The 11,856-nt window shown below is 35.7% G+C and overlaps 1 long non-coding RNA gene across 2 annotated transcripts; it reads left to right on the top strand.

The window, feature by feature from the left end:
* Positions 1 to 4,212: 4,212 nt before the first annotated feature.
* LOC132800260 (uncharacterized) lies at positions 4,213 to 6,621 on the top strand. 2 transcript variants are annotated; one of them, XR_009635211.1, is made up of 4 exons: positions 4,213 to 5,199; positions 5,269 to 5,366; positions 5,437 to 5,741; positions 5,817 to 6,621. It is a non-coding gene; the product is annotated as an uncharacterized LOC132800260 (long non-coding RNA). The 2 variants fall into 2 exon arrangements; XR_009635210.1 differs by having other exon boundaries at positions 5,269 to 5,741.
* The last annotated feature ends 5,235 nt before the right edge of the window (positions 6,622 to 11,856 follow it).

Consider the following 11,856-nt stretch of genomic DNA (forward strand, 5'->3'; position numbering starts at 1 on the left):
AGCATTCGTACATCATTTTCCATTTCATCATTTTCTTCATACATTAATCCATACATCAAAATGAGATCAGCAAAGCTATTTATACCAGGAACATAACTTGAAATTAACTCTAATACTATGAATGTGGACTAGAACATTAATTACATCACAAACTCCTAAAAGACTTAATACATGCATACATAATACTTATCAACTTCTTAATTAATTAAGCCTTATCTTTAAGATACATGGAATAATTCTCAATTAACAAGAACCTCTTCGACCAAATCAAAAACCTCTCCTTCCTTTTCCTATGTTTAGCAGAGCAGGAATGGAGAATATGCTTCAATGGAGGCTATTCCCTTTGCTGACACTGCTTGCTTCTTTTCTCGTTTTCTTCGGTATCCAAAACCGTTCTAAGGTTTTTATTTTTTATTTTTTTTTGTAAAATTTATGATTCATTTTCATAGTTTCCTTCAATCTTTAATTTCCATTTGAGCTCTCTGTACCTCTTTTTCTTTGATTATTTGCCAGGAAAGAAAAGTTTTAAGCCTGATAATTCAGCTTGTAGCTGTCAAGATAATAAAAAACTCAAAACAGTCTCACAATTTTATTTTACTGTTTCATCCATGGTTTTCTCTGGAACCATACAAAGAGTATGACAGAGTAATTTTTGGCATAGAAAAATTATATCATGTTTGATGTTCTTTTTTTTATTACTGAATTTCTTTTCTACTATATAATTTCACCTGATATCATATTGTTTAGTTATTTATTTAATTAACACAATTTATATTTTGTTAGTAACAAGATGATTTGAAGTTTTTAACCCCATCCATTTATATTATTGCCTAAATTGTCATCTAGCCTTCATAGTAATGGAATACTTCTATGTATGCATGCATGTATGTATGTATTTATGTATGTACATATGTGTATTTTGTTAAAGCTGAAGTATGATGTGCTATACTGCATTGGACATTATACTTGCTTAGAGTTGGTCCTTCATGGGTTTTGTTGGAATAATGTCGGAAAATTTCCAATAATCTGTCGTCTTCTAAATTTGCGGGCATGCCACTTCAAACCTGTAATAGTTCAAAGAAATAAAAGAAAATGTGCGCCAAATGAATCAAACTCCTCAGACGATTATATTGATTATTAGAGAACAAAAATAATCTTACAAGGTCTGATTGCCTTAATGAATAAAAGATTTTTAAAATAAATTTTCAACTAAAAACAAATAAGAACAATAAAATAAACAAAGTAAATTCTACAGAGAATAAACTAATTAGTCTATATTCTTGTAGTCGTTTGTGGAGGTGTGTAGAGATTCTTTTTCAAAGCTAATGGAGCTTGAATTTATATATGTAGAGAACTTTAAGTTGCTTCACACGCTCCCGATGTTGGACTTTTCAAAAAACCAACTTCAAAATCATAATTTATACATGTGCAAGTTTGGTTTCTCTATCATTTCCAATCATGGGGGACTAATGCTATTTAATTGATCTCCTAAAAATAATATTTCAATGACATAAAAATATTAATTTAGAAAATTAATATTATGGTCCAAACATTGCCCCCTTGCTTTGTGAGTTTGAAGTGGAATGAAAAAATTGCAAAGGAATATAGTATTAACTTGGATCTTGAATGATGGCCTTGTGATAGCTTCATGCCTTGATGCAAAAAAAAAAAAAAACATTCAATATGCACGTAACAAGCACAAGCAAACTCATGTGCATGTATGATTTTACATAATCCACATGCAAGTATGCCGTGGCACTCACTTCATCAAAATATCATGACATGTATTTAATCCTTCCCGTCCGTTATCTTTCGGAATCCTTTGCCCCCAACAAGTTCTCAAATAAACAGGCCAAACACATATATACATATACATACGCATATCAAATCAATATGTATACATTTTGCCCAGAATACTTCAAATTAATCACTTCTAAAGACAGATGGAAGAAAATATCCAAGCCTCCAATTTTGCCAATCAATTATTGCAGCAAAACGTTTGGGATTACATCCGAATGTATATATATAATATGTTTATATATATTCATATTTATTTTTGCTGCCCAATCACCCTTTCTGCCATCACCCTGAATCGGAACTTCATTCCAAATTCAATCCGGATTCTTCTTGCCAATTTGCCTTCTTTCCTTTTTTTCTTATTTTGTATACTTAAAATTTCCTTTTATCACCTTGAATGTCTTTTGTGATCTCTATATATACGTATCAGTTATAAATCAATAACTATCGTTTCCATAAAATAGCACATCCAGCTTTCATCAAATTAGATGGCAAAATACACTATATTTAATGTATGCCAAGATCACCTCTTGATGACATTCCGTAATTTCCAGCTCCATAACCTCCAGAATGTGCTCTTTATTCCGACCTTTTCAATTTATTTGATCAATTAACTTTCATAACCTTAAAAGAAATTAGCCGAATCTTATAAAATGCATATTAATTCTTTCACTGCTAATTAAGCTTCGGCCGCTTACTCCAATTCTGAGTATACTCAAAATATCTTGCTAATATTTAGCACTTTACTGGCTCAAAAATTAATCACCATATAATGCACCAAATAATTCAGTATTCATATGTTTCTCATGCGGCCATCAAACCCTAGAGTCTATAAACATATCATCACAATTACAAATCCATTGCTTCCAAAAATTCTACTCGTTTTTTGTAGGTCACGGATTCCGTAGATGCACATGTGATTCTCTTTTTCAATTTATTTTGCTTACAGCTAAAACACTCCAATTCCAACTGGAAATTCTTGCAAATTGAGCCATCTTTTAAGCGGGATCAACCATCCATCTTCAGAGTGCAGTCCATCCAAGCCTTGCAGTCAAGCTTCCACTGCACCGATCAGACAACTTCCACGAACGGGTATGTCTTTCATCCTTCTCAGCTTTATTTACTGCAACCATATTCGGCTCCACCCTTCTCTAATGCACGGTCTCTTTCTCAATTATTGATTTGGTATGAAAATTTTGGCTTCGCAAACTTAATTTTCATGTGGATATGAAGCTTCGTGTTTGCCGCCGGTTCTTCAATTCATTACCAGACAAATATATGTATATATTGACTTGTTTCTTTGCTGGATTCTGCACAAAGTTATGCTCCCACCTGCACATCTGCTCACAGCTTCATATGACACCAAAGCATTAACCTGTCTTTAATCTAGCTATTCCACCATACCTTTCGGTTTCATATATATATATATATATATATATATATCTAAATAGCATCTAAACCTCTCATGCCTCTTGTTTATATACATAGACATGTTAAGCATGGAAGACATCCACAAAAGCACACGGTTTCTCATGCTTCCTTTTCCTTTTTCTTTTTTCTTTTTTTTTAATATATATGCACATGTGAAGCATGAAAACACTCACCAAGGGCCCATGGTTTCGTATATATATATATGTATAGCATCTAAACATCTCATGCCTTTTGTCTCTTGTTTTTTTTTTTTAATATATTTGCACATGTGAAGCATGAAAATACTCACCATGGCACAAGGCTTCATACATATATATGGCAAAAATGTATCCACATGTCTTTTGTCCAGCCACACAAACCTTCTCTCGGTTCCATATATATATATATATATATATATATATAAATATACATACCAAAACATCTCATGCTTCCTTTTTTTTATTTTTCTTTTTTGTAATATATAACCATATATATATATATGTATGTATAGGTAAACCATGAATGCATTCCTTTATTTATATATATATATATATATAAGTATAGCATCAGAACATGCCAGTTGCCTTTCCAATTTTCAACTCTTGGTTGTTTAAAACTTATTCAAGCGGATGAATTTTTTTTTTTAAGATAATCAGCTCGATGAGGACACAACTTTATCAAAGCTGCAAAACAAAAAATAATGAGGCTCATGATTCATTTCCACACTCAAAGGTCCTAATGGCCTTAATTTAGCATATTAAATATATATATATATATATATATATATATTTCTATTTTCTGAAGTATTCTTTTTATATATAGCAGACCACCAATAAGACAAATTGTCATATATAGAGTAGCTTGAGCATGCTATCAATCACACCAAAAATGCTATTGACGATAGGATTTTGTCATATATAGAGTAGCTTGAGCATGCTATCAATCACACCAAAAATGCTATTGACGATAGGATTTTGATCGAGAGAAACCAACTTTATAAGGAATTTAGCCTTGGCCCTAGATTCAAAGACAAAATGCCTTGTGAAGTTGAAGCCGTATTCAGAACTTGCCGGGATAGAGTTCTACCATTCTCCTCATCAGCCTTAGATTGGTCTAAATAGGAAGATTCTAAACCTTTCAAGTCATGGCCAGTCACACCTCCGGAGTGGATTACATGGGTGGATCCCTTAGATCCCTATTACGGCAGTACCTGAAAAAAATTTGGAATTTATGCCACGATACATCTATCCTATATTAACATTCCACGCGACAAAGGCCTGATTGTAGCTGCATTTTGTTTGTGGTCTTGTATTTCCAATGTTTTTCATTTCAGGTTTGGGATGATGACACTGACCTTTAAATCTAGTTTTTTTGCTCGGCCTTAGACCTTATGGCGAACTTTTGTCCATTACTGCTCTATCTTGAGACGGCATGCTGCATTGTGAAGAAGCTAACTTCCCAAAGCATGAATCTTCTTACAACCACTTCTTGAAGAACATCCAAGGCAAAGGCAAACCACCCTTAAATCAAGAACACCTTTCTTTTCTTCTTTTGTGGTTGTGCAAGTATATCTTTTGTGTGCCTTCAATGCAAGTGACAAAAGGATACATTCACATAGCTGAAGATCTTACTATTGGTTTGTCGTCAATGCTAACATGGACCCACATCATGCCGGTCCTCTGTGAATATTGCAGCTTTGGCTCCATGCCTACTTTCTTTAGAAGAGGCCATCTCTGTCCACAAGTCATCCCAATACGCTCCTAGGCTGCCAAATCCTACAAAATGGTTTACAAGGACATTCGGCCAAAGATTGCTTTGACTTCTTCTACTCCACAAACCATCGGGCTTCGGAAACTTTTTCTATGCTGACCAGATATCATTTTCTTCCTTTTTGGTTGAGTACTGCACTTAATCCTTGCCAGGGCATAGAGAAAAACCCTCCATTAATGAAGACTGTAAAGATTATTTGGTCCAGCCAATTTTTAGACATTAGTAAGTTTTATGCAAAAAACACCTTCAGCAAATGTGGTTTTGCTTGAATTAACTGTTTTACTCTTGCAGGTTGTTCATCTAACATTCAACTTTTATCCCTTTCGTTTGCCAATGAAAGCACTTCCAAAAAATAAAAAAAGTGGGACAATCCTGTACCCCCGAATCTGGTATAACTTAGCATTTGTAAATGTGGTTTTAGTTTTATTTATACTAAAATTAACTTTTTGATAAATGCAGAAAAACCACACTGGGCACGCGAAGATAAAAAAGCTATCATCCCATCTTCTCATGGCAATCAATCTCCAACAAATGACACGCATAATGATATTATTAATATATGGACATATATAACCTTTGGCCTTTTCTTTCCACCATTCATACATGTCAACTCATTAAATTTCTTTTTTTCATGATAGAATGGCCAAACTTTGGACAAACGCTCTCCTTCTCCTTTGGCCGAATCTTCTAATTTGCCTTTGGTGTCTTCGACCTCGTTTGCTATTCCAAAACCTCTCTCTGTCACAACAGGAAACAAATCCAAGGTATATATATATTTCACACTTCAAGTCATCTCAAATGTTGAAATAATTTTCTTTATTTATTATTTCATTTTGCAGGAATCTTTCATTTTTCCGGCTAAATTTAACCTTGGAGAGAATATTTTCCTTGATGCTGATGACCTTCTCGGACCATTCTTGCCTACTCCAGTTGTCACTCAAATAGAAGTAGACGATTCTGAAATTGAAAAAGTCCAAAAAGCTTTTGACTATATTGTTAGCTTTTTCAAAGGAGATTTTAAAGCCTTAACTAAAAATGAAGCACGAGAAAAACTAGACAAATCATTCGGCTTCATTAGCAATACTTCTTTATTGGATGCTAGCATCTGTTCTTGTGTCCCTGAGATCCATGCCACTTTTCATCAGGATGTGAATACCTTTTTATTTGCACAGTGGGATATTGACAAGGTCCAAAAAATTTCCACTTCTTTTTCTAACCTCCAAGCTAATTTTGCTTCGTTGCTGCTGACCATTCTACAACAAAGCAAGAAGCTGCTGCTCTAGCTATTGAGATCGAGGAATTGAAGGAAAAACTATCCATTGCAAAACTTAATCTTAAAGAAAAGGTCAATCATGCCAAGAACTTGTCTACTCAAGCCGCTTCTGTCAAAGTGAAAATTATCAATACCAAAGAGAAAATCAAAGCAATGAGAAACAGTAGATCTCAAGCTAAAGAAACTATCCAGCATTGTAATTGTTTATAGGAAGCTTTCAAAAAAATAGCTTATGATGTATTTGGAGAGCAGTAGCCTCTTTTTTTATTATTTTTTTCTCTAGATATTGTTTTATTTCTTTTGTTAGACTAGTCCATTAAATTTTATGGCTCCTTAATAAATTTATTCTTAGCCGTTTGTCGGCCAAACAATCGTATCTTCTCCAAATTATTAAGTCTTGTTTGAAATTGGCAGTGAAATTCATCCTATGCTTGAGTCTTCCAAACTCGGCATATAAAAATTATATTTTACGAGCGGCCAAAATTAGCCAAGCCATATACACAAATAAATAAAAAATTAAAAAAATAATGGCCGTGAAAATTTTGGCCCTAAACTTTATTAATACCGAATGATATATTGAGTACAAGACTTAATATCCTGTTTAATGCACCTAACTAGTTTCTTTTGCCTTTATTGTTTCATGAGCTTCCCAACTAGTCAGGTAAGATTTCTTTAAGAAGCAGCCGTTGATCGAGTTGGAATGCTTTGTACCATCAATGTCCTAAAGTTGATACACACCCTTCCCTAATATTTTGGTGACAATGATTGGTCCTTCCCAGGTAGGAGACCATTTTCCATACTTTGGATCTTTGGAACCAATTGGTAGGATTGCTTTCCACACGAAGTCCCCTTCGCCGAAGTCCTTAAATTGTACTCTTTTGTTATGCGCTCTTGCCACAGCTTTCTTCTATATTTGGAGATAATCCAGTGCAACCAATCTCACTTCATCCAATTCTTCTATCTCTTACATCATGGCTTGACTGTATTCGGCCGAAGTAAGATTGTGATGCTGGGCAATCTATAGAGACCTCACAGTTACTTCCATGGGTAGATTAGTATCATGCCCATATGTTAGTGCGAAAGGTGTGGTTCTAGTACTAGATCTCTTTGATGTTTGATAAGCTCATAAAGTTTCAAATAGCAAGTTGTGCCAATCCCTCGGATTGTCATCTACCATTTTTTCTAAGATGCATTTTAGGACTTTATTTGTTGCCTCAACCTGACCATTGGCCTGAGCAAAATATGGGGTTGAATGATTAAGTTTAATCCCATATTCCTTGGTGAATGTTTCAACCACTTCACCAATGAATACTGTTTCACGATCCAGCATAGTAGTTTCTGCTATGCCAAACCTGTGGATTATATCTTCTTTTGATGAACTTGATCACATCTGCTTGGTTCATAGTCAGTCATTCTTCCACCCATTTAGTGAAGTAGTCGGTGGTGACTACGATGAACGAATGTTGCTTAATCGATGGAGGATACACCTTTCTAATCAAATCCATAGCCCAACCTTAAAACGGTTAAGGCTTAACTATCAGGTTCAATGGTACGACAGGGATGTACTATATTGGACCATGACGTTGACAAGCCATACACCCTTTGGCATAATTAATGCAATCAGACAGGATAGTCATCCAATAATGGTCATATCTTCTTATCAACCACCTCATTTTTATGCCTGCTTGGTGTACACCATAGATACCTTCATGCACCTCATCCATTACTAACATTACTTCATGTTTGCCCAAGCATTTCAAAAGTAAATCATCCTGACCTATCTTATATAACTGCTTGTTAAATAAGACATATTGAACTGCTCTTAGGCGAGTCTTTCTATCATTCTTTCCATTAGGATTCTCCAAGTATTTCACCAACAAAAATCTCCAATCATATTCATCTATCTCTACACAAAAAATATCTCCCATTGTGAATCTTTCCTTCAACATTGAGAGAGTCCTCTTCCGTATACTTATTACCTTCTCTGTCAACTCAGCCGGAATGTGTACTCTTGATGCTATCTGGTCCATCTCGTTGGCCTCAAAATTCAATTCACTTGGCACATGTTGAAGGATTACATCATCAAAACTTTGTATGAGTTGATTTGCCACAATGTAATATTCAGATAAAGCCAAACTATGACAACTGTATTCACCCATCAAATGTTTCAGGGTCAACATTGAGTTGCCAATTATTTCAACTGAAGACGTCTTAGTTCCTTCAAATTTCCAAGCCGATAATTAAAGCTTTATACTTGGCCTGATTATTTGAACATTCAAAGGCGAGTTCAAATGAAAATTGTGTCTTTTGTCCTTTAGGGGATCTAATTATAATTCCCACCCCTGCTGAAATCTGCATCCTTGATCGATCAAAACTTAACTTCCAATGTGTAAGGGAAATTGAAGCTATCTCTACTGGATCCATTTCATCTTCCACCTTTAAACATGGATGGTCAGCCAAAAAGTCGGCCAAAGCTTATTCTTTCACTGCTTTTTGGGAGACGTACTTAAATGTAAATTCTGACAATGCTATTATTCATTTTCCAATATACCTTCTGATAATAGGTTTTGACAACATATACTTGATTAAGTCAATTTGAGAAATAATAAACACCGCAGCCGATAACATGTAGTGTCATAATTTTGTTGCTTCAAAATACAACGCCAAGCATAACTTTTCTATAGGAAAGTACTTTAGCTCATTTGCTGTGAGAATTCTACTTAAGTAATATAAAGCCTACTCTTTTCAAATTCATTATCTTGGGCCAGCAGACAACCAACGGAATTTTCTGCGGATGAAATATAAAGTTTGAGCGGCTGATTTTTCCGTGGAGGCATAATGATAGGTGGTTTTTTCAGGTATTCTTTTATTCGATCAAATGCCTCCTGGTGATGACTTTCCCATTTAAATTCTTCTTCATTCTTCAATTTTAGTAGCTCTACGAAAGGTTGAGTCTTCCCAGATGTATTAGAGATGAATCTTATAAGGAAGTTGATCTTTCTAATAAGATTTTACAGATCCTTTTTATTCTGTGGTGGTTTGGCTTCCAAAATTGCCCGAGCCTTATTTTTGTCAATCTCAATGCCTATTTGATGGACTAGAAATCCTAAAAAGTTAGCTGCAGAGACAAATGCACATCTCAAGGGATTCATCTTCAACTTATGTTTTCTCATCCGCTCAAATGCCTTTATCAAATCAGCCACATGATCTTTCATGACATCAGATTTCATGACAACATCATCAATATAAACCTCTAAAATATGCCCAATCATATCATGGAAGATTGCATTCATTGTTCTTTGGTATGTAGCTCCTACATTCTTCAGACCTAATGGCATGACAACCCATTTGAATATGCTTATTGCACCTGGGCACCTAAAGGCTGTCTTTGGCACATCCTCTTCTGTGATGAAAATTTGATTATATCCAGAATGTCCATCCATGAAGGAAAGAATTACATGCTTGGCCACTTCATCCACAAGTAAATTAACCATTGGCATAGGATAATAATCTTTGGCTGTAGATAACCACTCTAAATATCAAGCTGTCTTGATGAAGCCGCCTTAACCAACCTCTCAATTTCTTCTTTCACCTAAAATGTGACCTCTAGTGACATCTTCCTTGGTGGTTGTTTATGTAGCCAAAATCCTTTTTTGATTGAAAAGCGATGTTCTACCAATTTCCTATCCAATCCAGGCATCTCATGCTAGTCCCATGCAAAACAATCTTTGAACTCCTTCAAAAGTTCAATAATTTTGTCTCGTAAATCAGCTTCTAATAAGCCACTTACAAACGTTGGTCGAGGATCCTTATCAGTGCCTAAGTTTACTTCTATTAGTGGATCTTGAATCTTGGCCTTGGAGTTGTCCGTCTTAACTAGTGCCAACAGAATCTCATCGAAGATGGACTTATCATCAATACCGGAATTATCCTCCATAATACGTTCGGCCAAGTCCACCGCCAAATTAACTTCTAACTTCTTTTCTACCATATACGCCATTAACTTCCTAATGGTAGTTTGAACTGCCACCATTTTTTCTTCCTCTTTTTGGCGTATCTCATTAAGAACTATTTATGTTAACCTTTGATATCCAGGCTACTGTCGGTCGAGCCAACTCATCCCTTAGCTCTTTTGCTACCTTGCGCAATCCTTTGACATCTTTCCAGGCCATGACCCCTGTAGGGCGGCCTTGCTTATCACCGCCGAAAAATTGAACTTGGCAAACTTCATCCTCATAGTACCAAGCTTCAACTGCATTGGCACTAACTAAGAAGGGTCGACTATCAGCCTGAACCACTTCAACCTCCTTGCCATTCCAAAACCATGAAGCTTGATGCAGGGGTAGTGGCATACACAAACTTGCATGGATCCAATCACGATCAAGTAAAGCATTATAACTAGATTTGGATTCCACAACAAAAAATGCGGTCATGATAGACTTGCCCCCCATAGTAGAAGAACACCTTTTGCCTTTGTAACTCCTCCTTGGAAGTTGCTAACTTTCAACTCGGTTGGGATAATGTCATGTTCGCTTTTGGATAACTTGGCCAACATGGAAGCAAGAAAAATATTCACCACTGCTCCATTGTCTACCAAAACCCTATTTACAGGCATGCCATCAAAATGAGCATTAATATAGAGTGGCTTTAAATGTTGTGCCATTCTTTCTGCGAGCTTCTTCAAAATCATCTTTTGAGGTCGAGAATGATTTAACTCCTTCCTTAGAGGTTCAATGTCCTCTACAATCTCTACCTTGACATCTCCATCTTCTATAACATCCCCTTCCATCACACTCACTTGGTTAGGGTTAGCTTCAAATGTTAATGGTAAGACAACGATCATATTACAAGTCACTTCATCCATGGTTTTAAATTTGACTTTCAACTTTTTATTGGTCAAAGAATCAATCATGTCTTCTTTCATAAGGTCGTCATCCAAATTCTTTATGCATGGGAGAACTTCAGCACTTGTTTCCTAACCCATACCATAGATTGCTTCTTCACTCCAGAAGGACCGGCTCCTGATGAGACAACGACCTTTTTATCCGTGACTTCAGCCATCTTCTTCAAACCCTATAGCCTACCCTCTGTATCGCAAAGGTATGACTCCAATTCCTTTAATATATTATCATCTTTCTTATTTTCAAGCCGAGTTAGTATTGTCACTGGCTTTTTTTCAATAGCCTTCTCATGAGCTTTTACTTCTTGTACTAGTCTTCTTACAGTAGCATGTTGCCTTTGCATCCATCTCTTTTGAGATCTGGTGAGCGACTGATAATGCTTATATTCCACATGGTACTAGCGACCTATTTCTATAATTGGTGGCCAAAATGTCCTTGGCTTCTCAATTTTATGAGAAACCAATCTTATTTGATTATCCCTCGAAAATGTAACCTGAAGTTTAGAATCAAATTGCCCCCCTTGGTGTTGATGGTTCAGCGTCCAATGCCCACCTTGCACCTTTAGTCTTAAGTGCTGGAACACTGACTTTGACTATGAGGCCTGTAATTCTTTAATGGTGACGTTAACACATTTTGCTCATATATCTCTAAAGGTTGCTGCTTCTTTCCATCTTCAACCTCATGTTTGCAGCAGGTACAAAGCAC

This window comes from Ziziphus jujuba, chromosome 1, assembly GCF_031755915.1.
Source record: "Ziziphus jujuba cultivar Dongzao chromosome 1, ASM3175591v1".
NCBI classification, from domain to species: Eukaryota; Viridiplantae; Streptophyta; class Magnoliopsida; order Rosales; family Rhamnaceae; genus Ziziphus; species Ziziphus jujuba.